This window comes from Lithobates pipiens, unplaced genomic scaffold (genome assembly GCF_037356315.1).
Source record: "Lithobates pipiens isolate NorthernLeopardFrog02 unplaced genomic scaffold, aLitPip1_a1.2 Scaffold_23, whole genome shotgun sequence".
NCBI lineage: Eukaryota > Metazoa > Chordata > Amphibia > Anura > Ranidae > Lithobates > Lithobates pipiens.
Genome location: NW_027507785.1, coordinates 246,320,902 through 246,342,832, shown reverse-complemented (window position 1 = coordinate 246,342,832; position 21,931 = coordinate 246,320,902).

Below are 21,931 nucleotides of genomic sequence, written 5' to 3'. Positions count from 1 at the left end.
GAAGCTTGCAAAAAATTCAATGTCTCATCCAATCCTGGGCCCCTCATGCCTATTCGGCTTAATCCCGCGTTTCCTCCTGGCATGTCCGTAACCTTTCTCAAAAATAGCTGGCCACATAAAGAAATGTTTGCGCATCAGTTTTATAAAAATGGGGAGATCCTGGATTACTCTGCACTCCCAACAGAGAGGGATATTCCCCCCGTACCTAAATGGTCTTACTTTCAAATACGCCATTTTCTTACAAAGGTACATGGAGAAGCTGAACTCTCTAGGCAGCTGACACCCTTTGAGACCCTCTGTTCACAGGCCTCTCCCCAGCGCCACCTAATTTCGATGGCCCATTCACTCCTCTCCCAGTCCAAATCACCAAAAAATTGGAAGTCATGCTTGGCTTGGGAAAGGGATCTGCAAATGGAGATCTCGGAAGAGGAGTGGGAAAAAATCTTTATCATCACGCATAAAGGTTCCCTGAACGTGCATACCCAAGAGAACAATTTTAAACTTATTTCCAGATGGTATCGAACGCCGGCTCTGATTACCAAGTTTAACCCGGAGATCCCTAACAAATGCTGGAGGTGCTTAGGTACTGATGGATCCCTACTACACATATGGTGGTCATGTCCTCATATCCAGAACTTCTGGACCCAGGTACATAGCATAGCCAGCTCCATTACTGACATCCCTATTGATTTTACAGCAGCTCGTATGCTCCTACACCACACTTCAATTCCAAACCGCTCCTATATGCATTCACTAGGCTTGCATCTACTCAACGCTGCCAAACTTTGCATTCCTATCCATTGGGGATCTCCCACTGTCCCCTCCACCACTGAATGGTTAAAAAAGGTGGCAAAAATAGCTGAGATGGAGGAACTCATCTACATTGCTAAAGACGCCCCACACAAATTCGCACAGATCTGGGATAGATGGATACCTTTTCAAAGCAGTAACCCCTTGAACTCCGGGGCCAACCCGTCTAGTCCTTTACTTAATGGGTAATCACCTGTCTGATCTAGAGAACCCCCCCGCCCCGACTCACACCGACCGTTCGGCCCCGGGTTATTATTTAAGCTAGACTGCTTTATCGTTCACACCCCCCATTCTGCACATGGACCAATGGGGGAGCCCGGAGAGAAGACCCCCTTCCTAACCCATGTACCCGCTACCTACCCCCCATCCCCTCTTTTGCTGTTCTCCCGCTCACATACCCTTTCCTTCTTTCTTTTTGAGTTTGCTATCCCCCCGCAAGGGTTAGACCTTTGACACTGACACAGACACCCATCCCCAAGGACAGTTGCCAGCTTCTCACTGACAGAGTGAACCCCTCCCTGGCCCCCTACGCCTCTCTTCTGGCTGAAGTTTTACCGCCCACCCACCACTTCCCTCCATCATACCCCAGGGAAATAGCCCGACAGCCTGATGGCTATGGACGACTGAACATCCCCGAGACGAACAATTTACCAATGAACAGCTACCCCCTGACACTTATTGTGATTGCAATCTTAGAGAGGAAACGGAAAGGAGTTGAGACGTAGGGGTCATAGCACTGTGTTAAGTTTGAACAGGAGATGCTGGGAAGGTCTCACCTCCGATTTCCACTTCGAAACTAAGCTCTCCCCGACTGTTCACCTGTACTAGTATTTACACTGTTATTGTCTGTGATATCGACTTGTACTTTACTTATTTAGTACATCAAGTCTTGCTTGTTACACTTTTTTCTTTGAAAATAAATAAACATTTTATGGAAAAAAAAAATATATATATATATATATAAACAGCTGCTGAACACTCAAGGCAAATTTTCAAAAAATCCCAGGCAATAATAGTAAAAAAAATAGTGCAGCGCTAAATATCACAATTAATACATCTCCTCATCCAATAAATCAATAAATAAAAGATATAGTTATTGGAAAGGAAAAATCATAAAAAGTTAATGAAAGTTCATATAGAAATCAGGATTGCAAAAAGTGACAATGTGCATCAATGAAGACTGAAAAACTATGCCAGAAGTGTGACCTCCACCATAAGACACTCTTTGGCGCTCACCTTAATGTTAAGACCCCTGAGTCAACAAAGGGTCAAAAAGGCTTTCCCTTATGGGCAAAATCCTGGAGAGTAGCGATAAACCTCTTCAGAGTGCGAAGCACATGAATCACCATATCAGCTCATATACAGGGGATTGCAGCATAAGATCATTATTGTCCCAATATCCCAATATATGCACGCTGATGAAATCCTGCTCCTTGGGATGATACGCTTGCGAGAGGGATTGACGTCACCCGCGACCCTCTCCTCATGCTGACTGCGTGTGGTTTTAGGTGACAGAACACTTTTATGCTGGCACTTAATGGAAGTGCCTTGTATGTAAGTGTGAATCTTCCTTTTTATCATATTAAATACATGCCAGCAGAGAGCACTAGATATTTCCTGTTTTATCTGCATATATCAGGATATTGGGACACTGATGACCTTATGCTATGGTCCCCTGTATGTGAGCTGATGTGGTGATCCATGGTTCATGTTTAATATGCAGGTAGAAAGGTGACATCACTGTATCCCCCTGCTCTAACAGAAATATGCATACTGTATGTGAACTGTATTATTTTCTAAAGGATGAGTAAATCTTTTGAGCACTTTTTTGACTCATGCACCTCTGCCAAGTAGCAGAGCCAGTAGGGGCGAGAGATAAATTGGTGTCATTTTCTGTTGAATACAATTTTTGGTGAAGGTTGGGGGGGGGGGGGGGGGGATTATAAACCTGAATGTTAAGTGACGCACCTGTAGGATGTGCTCCAGTAAAAGAGACATTAAAAAAACTATTTCCACCAAACTACATTTCCTCCCCACTGGTTTCTGTTTGTAAACAAAGGAACTGGGGGGGGGGGGGGGTCCCAGGTGATGTTATCAATGACATATGGTCATGACCATATGTTGTCAGTGATGCCAGCCTGTATTAATGACCAGATTGTTGACATTCAGAAACTGGCAAGGAAGCTGTCATTTGCTGTGAGAGCCTGGTGGGAGAGAACAATTGGTGAGGTGCCCGTGGTTATGTCAGTGGTACAGTGGGGTATTATTCACCATGATCCAGAGTCTAGCAGGACAGGCTCATCATCCATGGTTCATCATGTTTGTGTCAGTTGGTCGTTCATCATAATTAATGATAGATCAACCTTCTTGGACTTTTACATCATGGAACATGTTGATTTTGTGATTTTTTTTCTTTATAAATTCATTTTCTACAGTATGTGTATTTATTTACTTTGTCAATTTTTTTGTGAGTGATTAACAAGGGCACCCTTATCCTAGATAGGGACTGATAGGGATATGATTTGATATGATAGATATATCTTTTTTACAGGGACCCTATGCAAAAAAAACAAAAAAACATCAGAACTCCCTCAAAATCCATACTGGACCTTTATCCAGGACTGCTGCCTCTCTGCCCAGGAAAGGGAGGAGCAGGGTGGAGTGTGTGTCTCCCCCTCTTGAACCATACCAAGTCACATGCCCTCAACATGGGGAGGGAAGCTTACTTTCTTGGTCCTATGTTGATGGAGACAAGAGCCGCCTCCACACATCCCTGGCTGGATGGATGTGGGGATCTGCAAGAGTGACTCCAGAATCCAGAAGCCCTCTTTAAAATAAGAGGACCTCTGATATCTGGCTCCTCCTACATAAATTAATACGGGGTACATAATACTCCTTCCTACTCATTCACACAAAAAAGTGACAAAGTAAATAAACATGCAGGCACTGTATAAAAATTTTTTTAGTTTAACCTCCCTTGGCGTTTTATATTGTAGGCCTGTAATTCTTAAATCTGTCCAAACAAGAGTCTAATAGACATCCCGGGTATGATAAAATTTGAAATATGAAATCATAAAATATAATATATATATATACAGAGGGAGTCACAGGGGGATTGATTCCAGTAATTTCACACCCCTGACACTCCTATTAACCCCCTCAGAGATCAGAACCCCCTCTCTGCAGTGCCTCCCACCCACCCCCCCCCCCACCCTCACCCCCCGCAATGCTGCCAGCTTCTCCTCAGTTCCCTTTCAGTAGCTGCAGGGCACAGGGGTATCAGTGTCAGAATGGGAAGTTGGGGGGCTTCATTTTCTGAATGAACATAGTGAATGATCAATACTACAGTTTATGAGTGAACAGAAAGCATTTGTTTAAAGGCTGAAGGGAAAAAAATTTAGGAATATATGTCCTCAATCACATTCTCTGTCTCAAAAGAGAGATGCAATGCATCTGTTTAGACCCCCCTCCCCCCCACAGGGCTGTAAAAAAAAATATATATATTTTTTAAAATAAATTAATAAATAAAAATAATTGTGGGCTTTTTCTCACAGGTACTCTGGTCTTGTGAATGAATAGTTTGTTCATGTGGGTGGAGTCACCTATTACTCTATGGGGACACAGCAGTTACAGTATATGAACACAGCCCCAGGTGTGCAGGTGCAGCTGAGTCGCCCCAAATGTGCACTGTCTGTGTTTGGGGTGATACCCCTGCACCCACATGCCTAGGGGCGAGGGACCCCGTCGGGTAGGTAATACAGGTCATGTGCATTCAGCAGCCCTGTCCCTGCTCATTTACAAAAAAAAAAAAAAAAAAAGCGAAAAGTAAATAAACACACAGACATTTTAACAACTGCTTTATGAAAGAAAAAATTCCACCAATGTTCTCCAGCAATGTAGATCCTCATCAATCACAATGAATAATGCCTGATGCTGAAATAAAATTATCCCACCAATCGAGGGACACATGCAATCCCATCACCCATAGGTACTGAATGATATCCCCTGGGGCCCAGCTGCTGAAAGTAAATAAAGAGGATGGGTCTCCAAGGTGACATTAATGGCCAAATATACCACAAAAATTTAACTCGTTCCTATCAAGAAAGCTGATATTTAAATAATGTATTTTTATATTTTGATCCTGTTTTCCTTTTATATATAAAATAAATAAATTAAAGAAGGCCTAATTTATGTAAAAAAAAAATAATCCACTTGGATCCAGTTAATAGTTAAAAAAAATCTGTACCGTTTTACTAACACATGCCAAAATTGCAAAACTGGTTTCAGAGATCATGTTTTGTTTAAAGCTTTAAGGTTTACCTCCTGCCATAAAGAGCAAGTACAGACAAAAAACTGTTGCACCTGGCAGAAAACAGCTCAATTTGTAATTTTATGTTGTGAGTTGACAGCCTGGTTGGACTTGGTACAAACTTTCCCATGGATTTTTCTACAAAGGGCGTCGGCCGCGAACTTGTATTGCATACACACGGCAGGACTTTTTCAGCCAACTTTCACCAAATCACTTGTTTTTTCTGCTTTTTACCGCTACATTTGGTCAACTTCTGTATTGTTGTCTGATGTTTTGCATTGGTTCCGAGCATGCGTGTTTGTACTTTATACAAAAGACCTATAATTTTCTGTACACACGATCGGACTTTTGTTGCCGGAAAGTTTGTCCGTTCGCACAGCCAACAAAAGTCCGATCATGTGTATGGGCCTTAATTGCTCAAAAAGGAACAAATAAGAGAAGTTCATTATTAGGGTTTACATACAGTCTAAAAAACACTGCACAAAGCAAAGCAAACAAACAAAATGAACAATCCCTAGCAGCTGCTAAGAATCCATTGTGTGCTGATTGAAGGGAATTCTATTGAAATTTACATTTTCCTCAGTCATGATGGTTAATATCACTGAAGACGTAAGTATCACCCTACTAAGCAAGCCTGTTTAAAATATCCCGTGACACACTCAGACCTTAACCACTTGCCTACGAGGCCAATTCTGACATTTCTCTCCTATATTTGAAAATCATAATTTTTTTGCTAGAAAATTTCATAAAACCCCATTCTATATATTTTTTTAACAAAGACCCTAGAGAATACAATGGCAGTCATTGCAGCTTTTTATCTCACACGGTATTTGCGCAGCAATTTTTCGAATGCATTTTTTTGGGGAAAAAAACTGTTTTGTGCTTTAAATTTTTTTATAATTGTTAACTTAAATCAATTTGTTTCAAATATGTGTTTAATAAATATATAGATATTTAAAAAGTGCTCTCATTCAAAGTCCTCATCAAAACTTATATGTCAGGCTGAAAATAATGAATTTTTTAACATTTCCAGTACATTTGCTGGAGCAGGGTTGACAAAAAATGAACTGGCTAGTGTTTTATAAACGAAATCTGGTGCTGAGATAGTACTACCAAATATGGGTGTCAAGTAAGCAAATATAGTTTTGCAGTCTATGCTTTGATTAAAAGAAAACTCTGATATCTTATCTTAAATTTCAAAAAGTTTCTAGAGTACATTAGTGACCCTAAAGCAGCCTAAAGATGAGTCAGTTTCTTTTTGTTCAAGCAGCCCGTTGAATGAAAAATAAATATATATATACTAATCCTCCCCACTGAGCTATTGTATTCTGACAGCAGGGAGACTTCCTCGCTGTCAGAATATACTGATTAGCATTGCAGGCTGTAGCCAGCAGCGCTGATCAAGCATGGAATATCCAACAGGGTCGTTTTACAGAAGTTGATTGGTAGATCAACTTCTGTACAACCTCCCTGCCCATACATGGATCAAAATTTGGCTGAACCAGACATATTTCTAACCATGTATGGCTTGCTTAATAGCTTCCTACTACTCCAAACAGGATTTTTTTGATTTTTTTTTATACAGAAAGCCACGGAGACAATTAAAGAAAACATATAATGTTTTTACATATTTTCTTTTTTAATGTTTATATTGATTTATAATTTATTAAAAACAATTATTTTTTTTTTATTTTTTTTACCTTTTCTTCAGTAATTATGAAGTATTGCATATTCATATTTTAGAGCCAATGTCACAATCTGAGGTGTTCCCCTATATTGCAGATTTCTCTGAGAATGGGATCTAAGAGGTAGCTAATGTTCCACCAGGAATCCCCCCCCCCCCAGGCAAGTTTGGTCACTCATTAGATTCTATAGATGCAGAGAAGAGAAGGTGCCCAGCAATGAGGAACTGCAGAGTGAACGAGGCATGATGCACTGGATAGCTGGAAGCATGAATGAGGCTGTGAGTGCAGAGATGATGCAGCAGAGGTTCAGACCTTAGACACAGAGGACTATGTTTGCAGAGATTTTTCTGCAGAGGCTAAATAAAACTGAGGTGTAGGGTGCCCACGTGTCCCGTATGGGACGCGTATTGCCCGAGACAATCCCACAATTAGCAGGTCTGTCCCTGGTCCCTGGCACCCTCATTCCGGGACAATATAGTGTCCTAGAATTGCCCATTGGCCTTGGACCGATCTGATGCCCTCTAAAATATCCCTCACATTGCTGCTGTCACTCACTGACAGCCTGTGGTGAACTCCTGGCTGGTGAGACCCCTTTTAAATGAGCCGTTGGCTCAGTGCCCAAATGGTTGCTAGCTGCCGCTCCGCTCTGCCTCGCCAGCAGCATGCAGAAGTCCACAATAGAGAGATGAGTTTTGTAGAAAGGCAAGTGAATCCAAAGCACTCACCATGGACAGATCAGGGTTAAAATCCTCTGTCAACTCCCCCCCAGCAGCCAACATTCTGTGCTGAAGGGTCAGCACTTCACAGGAGCTTGAGTGTGTGTCAGCCTGGAGCTAGCCTGATAAGAGGATGGTAGGCAGATAAGAGGTCTGCAGAAGAGGAGAGGACACTGACAGATGGGATTACACCCTCAGAGGGATGGAAGGAGGACACATCCTTAGATATCAGGGCAGGGTTCATGCTGGGATGGGACCCCCCCCCCCAAGTGAAGGATTACAGGTCCCAGCAGGTACCCCTCAGAACTGAAGATGTGATCCCCCAATCAGTGAAGAACTACAGATCCCAGCATTAGCATGTGAAATCTATGGGGTCACACCCTTAATTCTCAGGGGTCCATGCTGGGACCTGTAGTCCTTCAATTTTGGGGGGCATTACATCCTTAGATATCAGGGGTTCATGCTGGGACTTGTAGTCCTTCACTTTTGGGTGATGTGAACCCCTCAAAAGTGAAGGACTACAGGTCCCAGCATGAACCTCTCAGAGCTGAAGATATGACACCCCCCGGCTCCCATATGGGAGGAGTCGCATCAGCAGCCAGCAGCGGGAGGGGCGTTCACTTTCCCGGGCCTCCGGTGTGTCAGATTGCTGGCAGGCTATAGGTGACAATTGGCACACTGCATCTGGTGTCAGGTAACGATGGCAAGTGAGACGCTGCATTTGGTTGCAGGCAATGGGTGGCAAGTGGCACACTGCATCTGGTGGCAAGTGACATGCTGCATCTGGTGGCAAGTGTCACGCTGCATCTGGCGGCAAGCAACGTTGGCAAGTGACAAGCTGCATCTGGGGGCGGGTGACAGTGGCAAGCTGCATCTAGTGGCAGGCAACGGTGGCAAGTGACACACTGCATCAGGTGTCAAGTGACAAAATTAGGGTCCCCACTGATTCTGCATTATGGTGAGTTGAACAATTTCATTATATATTACAATGTAGTACAACACTTGCCATTTGTCTGACAAATCACCCCTGCTGCCGAATTCCCCGTCAATCCCTAGACTACATTCCCCCAACTCCCCCCTTTTTTTTTTAGGAATGGTAGCATGGGGGTGTCCCTGATTGACAGTTTGGAAATGTGGTCACCCTAGTGTAGGGACCCTGCTGGTGAAGAGAATACTGAGACAGTGGGTGCTGCGGAGGCTGTGGATGTAGTAGAAATGCTGTGTAGACCATAGTGGTAGCAGGAGTGAGAAGAAGGCAACAGTTTCAGCAGAGTCTTTGGATGCAGCAGGGGTGCCGCGGATGCTGAAAGTGCAGTGGAGATACAACAGAGACTGTATATGCAGCAGGGATTCAGTAGAGGCTGTGGGTGCAGTGGAGATGCAATAGAGACTGTATCTGAATTACAGCAGAGGTGCAAGACTGACTGGAGCAGCAACTGTGGATGTTACAGAGGACACCAGAGATGCAGTGACTGTAGGCTGGTATCAATACATATTTACTGTATCTAGTTATACTGTAGGAGTTTTATGCAACATTTTATGCAAAACTAGTGCCTAGGCTGGGCCAAGCAACAGGTCCACTTACTATCTTCCTTCCCAGCTTCACATCCTCACCTTCTTTTTGCCTCTCCCTGTCTGGGTGTTGAAACCGAAGAGACAAAAGCCTGATGCAAGCTGCCACTTTGAGCTAATCCAAAGTTAAACAATCTCTCCTCGCATCCTCATGTGAAAGTGCCCACTCACCGCTGGCTGCCTAAGAAGTCAATTACCAAACACCAGTGCTGCTTTGTGGCAAAAAAAAAAAACTGTCTCATGCTCCCCATATCAGGAGGTACTGTCTACGACTTTTATTTGATTCCCCCCAGCCAAATAGAGTAGCAGGTGCATGAACAGGGGTGAGTCAATGAGGTTGGGATATGCAGTAATTGAGACAATCTGATGCTTTGTCCTGCATGAGGAAAAACAAATTTCCAGTTTAAATGTATTTTTACATTTCTATAAGTTCTATAAATGCACAAATATACCTTCCTGTATTGCACAGTACAAGATATCTGTGCTTGACTTCTCACACCTACAGAATTGCTGCAGCTGTTATAACTCGCTACTACTCTCAGTAGCAGTGGCATATGTAACCCCTTCATTACTAAGCCTTTTTCTGACATTTGTTGCTTATAAGTTAAAATCCAGATTTTTTGCTAGAAAATTACTTAGAATCCCTGAACATTATATTTATTTTTGAGCCGCAGACGCCTCCCCCCCCCCCCCCCCGCTACTTCGGATAACAGCTGAGCGGCTGCTTAGCTACATCGGTTGTTATTACAAGAGAGCCGACCAGCACCCTGGTACAACCCCTTCAAGCTGAAGGCCCTATAGAACTTATAGGATGTAGATATCCCCTCTGTAGTTCCCATGATATATAAGAAGCCAGAAAGCACCCCTTTCCAAAAGAGTCCATTTATAACTTATTGATCTCTTTTGGTTGAATGAACAGATTAGGTCAGTGATGGCGAACCTTGGCAGCCCAGATGTTTTGGAACCTTCATATCCCATGATGCTCATGCATTCTGCAGTGTAGTTGAGCATCATGGGAAATGTAGTTCCAAAACATCTGGAGTGCCAAGGTTCGCCATAACTGGTTTAGGTTATTCGGGCTAATCAGCTGTCATTTCTTTTACTGGCAATATGTTTTCAACACTAGCTCAGTAGCATAATTTACATAATACAGATCCTTGCCAAAATGTATGACCTTGTTTCAGGTTTATAGCAAATACAAACAATTGACTCATTATTATGCTACTTTATAATTTGTTATTCGTATATATGTACTGTTGTTCGCTTCTCACATAATATATATATTTTGTTGTGCAACTTTTAACAACTATGCAACAATTTGCAACAATTATGACTAATCATTAGAGGTAGAAATTAGAGATTATAAATAACTTAATGAAGAACTCCAGTCACAAAATGAATAGCCTAGTTAAATATAAAATACGAATGTAGCATTTGCTGCCATATTTACTTTCAATCTGAAGCTGTACATTGCAATACTAGATCATCTTCAGGGTTAATTGACAGCCCCATCTTCATGTCACTTTCTATGAGCCCAGACTGCCATGAATTCACCCCCAGACTATACTTGGACAGTGAAGGAAAAGCAGCAAAGTGATGGACCCATCTTTCTGTCACTGCTTCCTCCACCTATCAGCATTCTCCTTGTCAGCACATGAACTGATTGGCTTCTTGTACTGTTTTGTTCTCTGTACTTCTGAGCGTTGGTGTATAAGGACTGCAAGGGGCTGATGCCAGGTCAAATTCAGGTACTTTCATTGCTTGCATTTAAATAAATACAATTAATATTGTATTAATAAATACAGAGTTGCAATATTTTGTGTCTTTTATACAATGTATCTGCCTGGAGATCAACTTTAAGTGCCGGTTCACACAGGGGCAGCCCGACTTGCAGCACGACTTTGCAAGGCAATCTGCACACGACTTCAGTGGCGGCTTGCAAAATGACTTCTGTATAGAAGGCAATGCAAGTCGCCCTCAAGTCATCCCAAAGTGGTAGAGGAACCTTGTTTTAAGTCGGAGCAACTTGAGTCGTTAGTATTAGAATGGTTCCATAGTACAGAAAGGAGTGCGACTTGTCAGGCGGCTAAGTCATCTGACAAGTCGCCCCTGTGTGAAAAGGCACTAAATTGTATAATATAAACCATGTAGGAAATAGGGTTCAACTAGAGGAAAAGGATTAAAGTGATAGTAAACCGCAGTTGAAAAAAAAAAAAAATACCCTGCAAGGCAATGTCAAAATGTGCTAGTATGTATGGCATACTTGCATGTTATGAGAGACTTACATTAAAATGAAGCTCTCCAGCGCTGCAATGTCACTGCTGAGAGGGCTTGCTGGGTTTGCTGCCTCTGGCTACATGAGTGGCCGGGGGGCATGATAACATAATTCCTGCATACCGCGCATTATATGAGTGGCCGGGGCGAATGATAACATAATTCCTGCATACCGCGCATGTGTGTGGGAGTAACCGTTTAGGTCATGAGCACTGTATGCCAGACCTTCAGATTGCATGCACAGGTGACCAGGGGCAAATCCAGGGGGGGCAACAGGGCAATTGCCCCCTCCGAGAATGTGGGTGGCTTCGTGGGTGATCGGGCGGGCGGCTCCATGGGTGACAGCCTGCGGGCGGTTCTGCGGGTGTCGTTCTGGGTGGGCGGCTCCGTGGGTGACAGCGCAGGTGGGTGGGGGGGGCAGCTGGGCGGCTCAGTGTTTGAGCAGGGGAGCAGGGAGATTACATCTGCATGAACTGCATCTCTGCAGTTCCGCGCTCACTGTGTATCTCTCTGCTGCCTAATTTCACTCTGGGAACAATCCACAACATGTGGCAGGTGACATGGCAAGTGACAATCCACAATGTGTGGCAGGCTACGTGGCAAGTGACAATCTACAATGTGTGACAGGCTACGTGGCAAGTGACAATTTGCAATGTGTGGCAGGCTACGTGGCAAGTGACAATCCGCAATGTGTGGCAGGCGATGTGTCAAGTGACAATCTGCAATGTGTGGCAGGCGACGTGGCAAGTGACAATCTGCAGCATGTGGCAAGTGGCAGTCTGTAATGTGTGGCAGGCTATGTGGCAAGTGACAATCCGCAATGTGTGGCAGGCTACGTGGCAAGCGACAATCTGCAATGTGTGGCAGGCTACGTGGCAAGTGACAATCCTCAATGTGTGGCAGGCTACGTGACAAGTGGCAATCCACAATGTGTGGCAAGTGATGTGTCAAGTGACAATCCACAATGTGTGGCAGGCGACGTGGCGAGTGACAATCTGCAGCGTGTGGCAAGTGGCAATCTGTAATGTGTGGCAGGTGACCTGGCAAGTGACAATCCGTAATGTGAGGCAGGCTATGTGGCAAGTGACAATCCGCAATGTGTGGCAGGCTACGTGGCAAGTGACAATCCGCATTTGGTGACAAGTGACGTGGTAAGTGACAATGCGCAGTGTGTGGCAAGTGACGTGGCAAGTGACACCCTCAGGGCTCCCACTGATTCTGCCTTATGGTGAGTTTAACCATTTATTTTTATATTACAATTTAATAATAGAAATAATGCGCTTCAATCATTCTAACACCATAACAACCATGGTGCCGTGATGATTGATACCAATACCAGCAATTTCCCTGATAAATTGCCCCCACAAAAACATATTTTCAAGCAGTGCCCCTCCCGAGACTAGACTCTGGATCCGTCCCTGCAGGTGACGTCACCGGCTGCATGCACTCTGAGTATCTCATAAACAGTGCAAGTTTAGAAGATATTCACAGTACCTTATTATAGGCTTAGTATAAGTGGTGAAACAGAGTTTACTACCACTTTAACACCACATCCCAAGGTAGATGAAGGTAGATGAATCAAAAACAAAACATATTACAGGATGTTTTAGGTGTGACCTCTAAATAAATTGCACACAAAGTTTTAATTTAAAATAATCTCTTCATTAATACATACTGTATATCTAAAGAATCACATGATCAAAAAGTCACATGATATGTTTGTTTTTGACTTGTATATAAATCATTTGTCATCATTTTTTCTATTTTATACTGAACTTCATTCTTAAAGTTGAAGTGGAGTTCCAGACTCAAACATTTTTTTTTAAGTCAGCAGCTACAAACACTGTCCGGGACCGTCCATTGGAGCGAGTGCAGGCACCGCCATTCTGACTTATGCCTTGTACACACGGTTGGAAATTCAGGCGGAAAAGGTCCGATCAGATTATATTATCGGAAAATCCGATCATGTGTGGGCTCTATCGGACTTTTTCCGTCAGGAAATTCCGACGGAAAAAATTTGAGAGCAGGATCTTAAATTTTCCAAAAAAAAAAATCCAATCTGACTTTTTCCGATCGTTTGTAGAGAATTCCGATCGGACAAAGTGCCACACATTCGCAGATCAAATTACGAGACCAAAGCTATTGCCTACTAGCCTCAACATAGTCCCATCGTAACGAATGAACGTCCTCTGGGACTGTGACATCATAATGGGCAGGGACATAATCAAGCGATGTCCCTATATAAGTCGCCGCGCGCCGTGTCCCTGCCATTGTGACCGGAGACAGCGACGAGGCAACATCTCCAGAAGAAAAGAAGAGAAGAACAGGAGACGGCGACAGAAGACCACCACTTGTAAAAGAGCTAGAAGAAGGCGCGGTGGCCCGGCAAGAAGAACCAAAGAGGGAGACAAAACCCCCGAAGTTGAAGAAAGCCGGGCTCCTCCGCTAGTAAAAGAGCATGCAGAAGATAGAGGAGGAGTCCGGCGAGAAGACTCCCGAAGACGGAAGAAGAGCCCCGGAGCTGTGCAATAGACTATTTTAACCCTTGTGTGTTGTGTTTTTTTTTTTTACTTTTTTTTAAAGGTGAATGGGTAGGGGTACATTGTACCCCATACTCATTCACATAGGGTGGGGGGCCGGGATCCGGGGGCCCCTTTATTAAAGGGGGCTCACGGATTCCGATAATGGATCATCAAACAATGGATCATTCAGAGATCCTCGCTGAACTTCTGGAGTGCGTTTGCTGCACTGAAAGTAAAGGGGCCAAATAATTTTGCACGCACCACTTTTCAGTTTTTTATTTGCTAAAAAAGTTTAAAATATCCAATAGATTTCGTTCCACTTCACAACTGTGTCCCACTTGTTGGTGATTCTTCACAAAAAATTTAAATTTTATATCTTTATGTTTGAAGCCTGAAATGTGGCAAAAGGTTGAAAAGTTCAAGGGGGCCGAATACTTTCGCAAGGCACTGTATATCCACTTGCCTACTGGGCACTTAAACCCCCCTCCTGCACAGACCAATTTTCAGCTTTCGGTGCTCTCACATTTTGAATGACAATTACTAAGTCATGCAACACTGTACCCAAATTAATTTTTTGTCCTTTTTTTCCCACAAATAGAGCTTTCTTTTGGTGGTATTTGATCACCTCTGGGTCTTTTATTTTTTGCGCTATAAATGAAAAAATACCGACAATTTTGAAAAAAAAAACAAATTTTTCTTTGTTTATGTGATAAAATTTTGCAAATTATAAATTTTTCTTCATAAATTTTGGCCACAATGTATACTGATACATATCTTTAGTTAAAATAACCCAAATTAGTGGATATTATTTGGTCTTTGTGAAAGTTAGAGAATCCACAAGCTGTGGTGCAAATCACACCAAATTGATCACATCTGATGTACTGGTGGCCGATCTAATTTCTTGTGACCTTAACAAGCCAGGATATTAAAGTACAAATACCCCCCCCCCCCCCCCAAATGACCCCTTTTTTGAAAGCAGACATTCCAAGGTATTTAGTAAGAGGAATTGTGAGCTTTTTGATGTTGGAATTTTTTTCCCATAATTCTTTGCAAAATTAAGATTTTTTATTTTATTTTAATTTTTTCCACAAAATTGTCATTGTAATAGGTTATTTCTCTCACGTGGCATACGTATACCACAAATAATGCCCCAAAATAAATTCTGCTACTCCTCTTGAGTATTATGATACCACATGTGTGGGACCTTTCCACAGCTTGGCCACATAGAGAGGCCCAACATGCAGGGAGCGCCGTCACATGTTCTAGGAGCATAAATTACACATCTAACTTGTTGACTACCTATTACACTTTTGAAGGCCCTGGAGCACCAGGACAATGACACATGGCACTGATGACAGATGGCACTGATACGTTGGCACTGATGTGGCACTGATGACAGATGCCACTAATACGTGGCACTGATGACATGTGACACTGACAGATGGCACTAATATGTGGCACTGATGACAGATGGCACTTTTACGTGGCACTGATGATACGGGGCACTGATGACACATGGCACTAATACGTGGCACTGACGACAGATGGCACTAATATGTGGCACTGATGACACGTGACACTGATGACAGATGGCACTGATACCTGGCATTGCTGACATGTGACACTGATAACAGATGGCACGTGACACTGACAGGTGGCACTGATGACAGATGGCACTAATATGTGGCACTGATGACACGTGACATTGATATGGCACTGATGACAGATGGCACTATGTGGCACTGATGACACGTGGCACTGATGTGGCACTGATGACAGATGACACTATAAGGCACTGATGACACGTGTCACTGATGTGGCACTGATGACAGGTGGCACTGGGGACAGATGGCACTGATGACAGATGGCACTGACGACAGGTGGCACTGGGGACAGATGGCATTGATGACAGGTGGCAGTGGGGGCAGTGGGGACAGGTGGCAGTGGGGCCAGATGGGCACTTTATTTTCGTTTTTTTTTTACACTAACCGCTGCATCTCACAGTGGTTCATCTCACGCTGTCTGTGTGAGGAGGGAGAGCCGGCAATGAGAGATGATCTCATATGTTTACATATGAGATCATCTTTCATTGGGCACACCGATCGTGCTGTAAACGACCGCTGTGATTGGCCGTTTACAGCGATCTGTGACTGGCTGTGTCCGAGGGACACGGCCAGCACAGAACTTCCCCGATGCATGCCCGCGGCAGCGTGCAGAGGGGAAGTAAACGGGAGGACGTCCCTGGACGTCCTCCCGGCAGATAGCGTCCGCCCTGTAGCCGTCTTTTGGCTATAGCGTGGGCGCGAAGTAGATATACTGCTCCTTTACCACTCCTGCCCATTTAAATCAATGGGGCAGCGCGGCTATACTGCTGGCAAAGCGTCTCTGCAGAGGTGCTTTGCGGTGGTTTTTAACCCTTTCCCAGCCGCTATCAGGGGGGTAAAACCCCCTTGCTAGTGGCCGAATAGTGCTGTAAATCCAATGGTAAAGTGCCACCTGAGTGTGAAAGGGGCCTTAGTACTTCCAAAAAGGTACTTTAGTAAAAATAAATAAAAAATGTAGATATCCAAAAATGAGGGTTGGAGGGGTGGTCCTTAGTCTAAGACCACCTCCCAAAAGTTGGTGGAACTCTGCTTTAAATAAATAACTCAAATACATAGATGTAAACTGACTTACCATTCAAAATATTCATAACTCTCTTTAAAGCAGTTGTAAACCTCAGTCATGGAATCTGAGCACACATATCTGTAGTGTTTACTTATCTCTCTCCAAAGCTCTAAGTGTTGTTTCTCTCGGGTGCATCAGTCCTCTGTTATCAACATGAGTCACTTCTGAGAAGATTTCCCAACTCATGAGATAAATTTGTGGTGGGTGGGGGGGCTCAGCTTGCAGTTTGTCTATTCACAACACATTTCTTCTGCTGTGTGAAGGGGGGGGGTGTTATTTTCCTCCATGCAGCTCTCACACAATGTAACTGCAGTCTCTCTGCCCCCTCCTCTGCACTCCTGACAGATGAAGAAAGATTTTAACACTTTTCTGCCCTTTTGAAGGGGTGTAGGGAAGTGAAGACTGCAGATAAACAAGTAAAACCTGCGTGGAGGATTAGGTTGGTGACCTTACTTTTCACCTCTGCAGGTAAGCAATACATTTTGTTTGCCAACTGATCCTGATCTGTGATTCGATAGTGTAGAGAAAAAATACACTTGTTTTGTAAGATAGCTTAATAGGTTGATGAACAACATGGCACATTCAAATGTACCTTTACTATAATGGTAAAATGTTTCATTACTTATCCAAATATTGAAACATCACTCATCATGTTTTACTTTTAATGAGTGTTAGGATTTGTATAATTACATGCTTATTTATAGCCATACTAATAACTTTGTTGCCATACTCCAATCATCATGGAATTTGTTGAGGCAAATGTTGATTGTCCATGAATAAGATGAGAAATTTAATCAATCTGCCCAGTTCTAATTAAATAAATTCCCTTGGAGACATGAAGTTTGAGACCATTAATTGTCTGAGTTACATGGCCGGAGATCTATATCTGTTTGTTCTGGTGGAAACTGGGAATAAAAATGAAGGAAAATCAAAGGTTTTGAGTTTTCGCCAGAACTGGAATACAGGGAATATCTTTCAATATGCTGGTGACAACTGTGTAGGCTAGGAGGGGATTTCTTCTTTTTGTGAATAAATGATAGGAAGTGAAAGGAAATATCCCTAGGTGTAAAAAAATCGAATTTGCTACTCTATTAAAAAAAATATATATATTTGATTGAAGATAGACTTTAAAGACTCCCTCTACATACAAGAGGTTTGTATAGTTGATTACACTGATTCAGACAAATGCTGCAAAGTACCAGTCCAATTGTATGTTGAGATGACTTGATTCCCAGTAACAGAAATTACAAAGTGAAGTGTAAGCCTGTGTTCAATAGAGACCCTCATGTTAGGGTAGGTGCTAGGCTGTGTGTTTGTGCCATTTATAATCATGTTTAGTGTTTTCAGGCAAGCAAGAGAAGCAGAAGAAAGGGCAAATACTCAAGAGTTAATAAATAGAAGTATCAAGTCTGCTCACCAAGTTGATGTTTTGAGGCAGAGTTCCAGCATTGATGAGTAATATAATTGCTTTGGGCTACCAACATAGATTGTGTAACCAAAACATCATATCAGAGAGCATGGCGTGATGTTGCTTACCTCCACATGACTATTGTATAACAGATGTACCTTACCTTTAATTAACCCCTTTACTCCAACCTATAACCAATAACCTAATAAACGAGACCACTCTGAAATTATAGTAAAACACAGGCCATAGCAGCTTTATTTGTTAACAAATACTTTCAAAATTAACATAAACACAAACATCTGTTATTAAACCCATCATTCAATCCTAGCGTTGGTCTTTGCAGGAACCTCGATTACCATCTGTGTAAATACTGCACTGTGGTGCCACTCAAATTTGTTAATAGGCCTCAAGCCGACAGGCTGGCTCAGAGACAACCACTGACCGCAGTACCAAAAACGTCCAGCTAAACCTCCATTAGCTGAAATACCACCATCAGGACCCATACCACCGACAGGTCCTGAACTCTTCTTTCCGAGGTCTCTTCCTTCACTCGCTAAGACCAACACCCGGCACAGCACACAAGTGTAAAACCTTACACTTGGGTGCCCCTCCACACCCTGAGAGCTTGCTTGCAGCCCCAATGCCCACATGTCAGCCCCCACCACATTAAGGTGCACTCCATCCCACCAAAGGTATCTCCATGTCTCCACCTCCAACTCCAAGTGCCGGATCACCAACACCCTGTTCCTCACCACAAATATGCTTACCTCCCGGTTAATCTTCTTACAAGCCTTTTTAATGCTCTCCAATGACCTAGCCATTCGCCATGTAGCCTGAGCCACAATGTCAGACCACACGATCACCATGTCCAGGAATGCCCAATACGAAGACGAAGGCTATCAAACTTGATGTCCAACATGGATCTAACTCTCAGATCATTGCTGCCCACTTCTGGAATAATCCTACTCCATAGGATACCCGGAATTCCCAGCCAGCGAACACAAGCTTCCTGTTTTGAAAACCCCAATTGTCGACCATCCGGCCTAAAATCCGACCTTTTTCTCCCCAAAACACATACGAATGGCCCAATATCCAGACCAGGCCCTGTACATCACCTGAAACAGAAAAAGACAAACGTACCACCATAATCTCAACAAACCAAGTCATTACCTTTCAGCAAGTAGTAAAAGAAAATTTCCTCAGAAATGGGACTTTGAAGGACCACGAACACTTAAAAAATGAAAATTATATATAAAATGGTAGAAATGTATTACAAAAGATAAATAGCGCTATAACGCAAGAATTAAAACACATGATAACAATGAGATAATCCAGACGCAAGATGAAAACATTGATAATAGAAAAGGCCCAAACCAACTTTCAAAAAGACAGATAAATCCAACGTGTTTTGACATGTAAGGTAAGGGTCTTCTTCAGGGAAAGGGAATGGGCTGAAATCTTCCAGATGAATATGAACAATCTACAAGATTGATACAAATGTAATATTATAATTATGATTATACATAGAATAGCACAATCTCACATATTCAATAAATACAACAGCTGGATCAGTGTAAATAAACATCTATTAGTATCAGTACTAACCTCATGTGTTAAGCATTTCAAACACAGGAGATCATGTGCTCACTGCTCAACAAAGAAGGAGACAGCAGCGCCCGAGAAGGCGTTGAATGAGCAAAAATAGGATGAAAGAATGTCATTCCAGGTGCAGCACCCCCGTGTCAGAGGAATACCACCCAAAAAGGGGGCAGTGAGATAACTGGGGAATGAAGGGGGGGAAAAGGAGGAGGGGGGAACAAAGGAGCAAAGCCTTCACAGCTAGTATACCAGCACGGATCTAAATATGGAACCCAATGGTAAAAAATTGAAAATTGAATATCAAGTTAGACCAAAGCCTAAAAAATAAATAATACATATAGTAAGGGAAAAACTCAATGGGGTTTTCTAGTCTATCAAATAAAACAGAAAGCACATACCTATCGCTGTAAGGTTTTTTTTCTGAAATCTTGTAAAGCACACATTCCATCAAAGACCCACATGCAGTTTAAATGGCCACTAAGGTTCAGATGCAATTTAACGCCAAATGGAGTTAAAAGAAAACCTCATAAATTGCAATCCCCACACCTCCCCTGGGTGAACGGTGCATAGCGCCACTCCACCCACACAGGTGTGTGTGAACGTGACAGCATGACGTCGCATGACAGCATGGACCTGAACCTTTTTCCTTTCCAATCAATTAGTCTAAATTGTTTCTGTGCATTACCTTTCAGCTGCCTCCACTGACAGGGATGATGGTATAGCACAGGGTGTCCCAGGTCCCAGCAGCACGTCTGCCAGCAGCACACCACCGGCACACCACCAGCTGCGAATTGCCCCATATGCTGCAGCGGAAAAAAATACAGTCTTTGCCACCCACATGCCCAGCATCTAAATGCAAGCTTGTCAAAGCTGTTGGCTCTCCAACTTCTGCCTTTCAGCCTGGCGGATTCTGCCCCCTTCTATGAATTCACACAATGTGCTGTACCACAATGGCAGGTTCCCAGTCACTACTACTTTTCATGCAAGGTCGTTCCATCTCTCTCTACCATCACATGGAAAGGAAGGTTCTGGCATTGTTGGGCAAGGCAGGCAGCCGTTATATCCACTTACTGCTGACACTAAGCAAGCATGCACAGGGATGATATATTTTGTTCACAGCACACTGGGTAACGCTGTTTGCATCTCGAATGGATGAAGGACAGGGCTCGCAACTTGTTGTTCCCCCACGTCGCCATACAGCTGGTGGGGATGATGCCAGACCTGTGAGCTCTACCCCCTCCTACTCATCCTCCTAGTCCTCCTCCACTACCTCCATACCCTCCTCTTCAGAAGTGTCCTATCAAAGGGCTATTCCCAGGGTCAGGCTAAAAGGTGCATTTGGAGTTCTTCAGCTGGTATGTTTAGGGGACAGGAACCACACCAGAGCAGAGATTCTTGAAGCTCTGCAGGGACAGGCCCAGAGGTGGTTCACACCATGCCAGCTGGAGCCAGGTATGGTGCTGTGCAATAATGGCTAAAACCTCCTGTCCACCCTTAAACAAGAAAAGTTGACACGTGTCATGCCTGGCACATGTCCTTAATTTGGTGGTGCAGCATTTCCTAAATACGTACCCAGGATTGCAAGATGTGCTAAATCTGGCCAGAAGAGTCTGGAGCCATTTCAGGCAGTCATACACAGCCAGTGTCCAGTTAACTGAAATTCTGCGGGAAATCCACTGGCAGGCACTTGATTTGTGACATGCCCACCAGGTGGAACTAGACTTTGTTAGAGGCCATACATGCAGCAGAAGGCCGTCAAAGAGTACCTGTGCATTACGACGCGACGACAGGATCAGGCCTCCTTGGCTTTTTTCCCTGAGCAAATGGCTGATCATTAAGGATGCATGCACTGTATTGTCACCATTTGAGGAGGCCACAAGGATGGTGAGCCGTGACAGTGCATGCATTAGTGACACAATCCCTGTTGTGTTCCTGCTGGAGCAGACACTGCATGGCATTATGGACAGGGCACTGGAGGCAGAGCAACAGGAGGGTGAGGAGGACTTCCTTTCCTCTCAAGGCCCACTTTAACCAGATAATATTCCTATGCCACAGAAAACACAGGAGGAGAGAGGGTAGAAAGATGAGGAGAAGGATTCTGGCACTTTCATAGGCTTCGAAGAAGAGGAAGACATGTGTCAATCTGTAAGCAATGGCTTTCCAACCCCAGGATCCTTGGGAGCAGTACGTGGCTGAGAGGAGGAAGTTCCAGATGCTGTCTGCTTCTCAAGCCTCAGCACATGGGCAACCTCATGCTTCAAAGCCTGCAAAAGGACCTTAAGAATATGTGACATAAAGGAGAAGGATGATTACTAGTTGGCAACCCTCCTTGACCACCATTATAGGGAAGGTCTCAGAACTCATCCCAG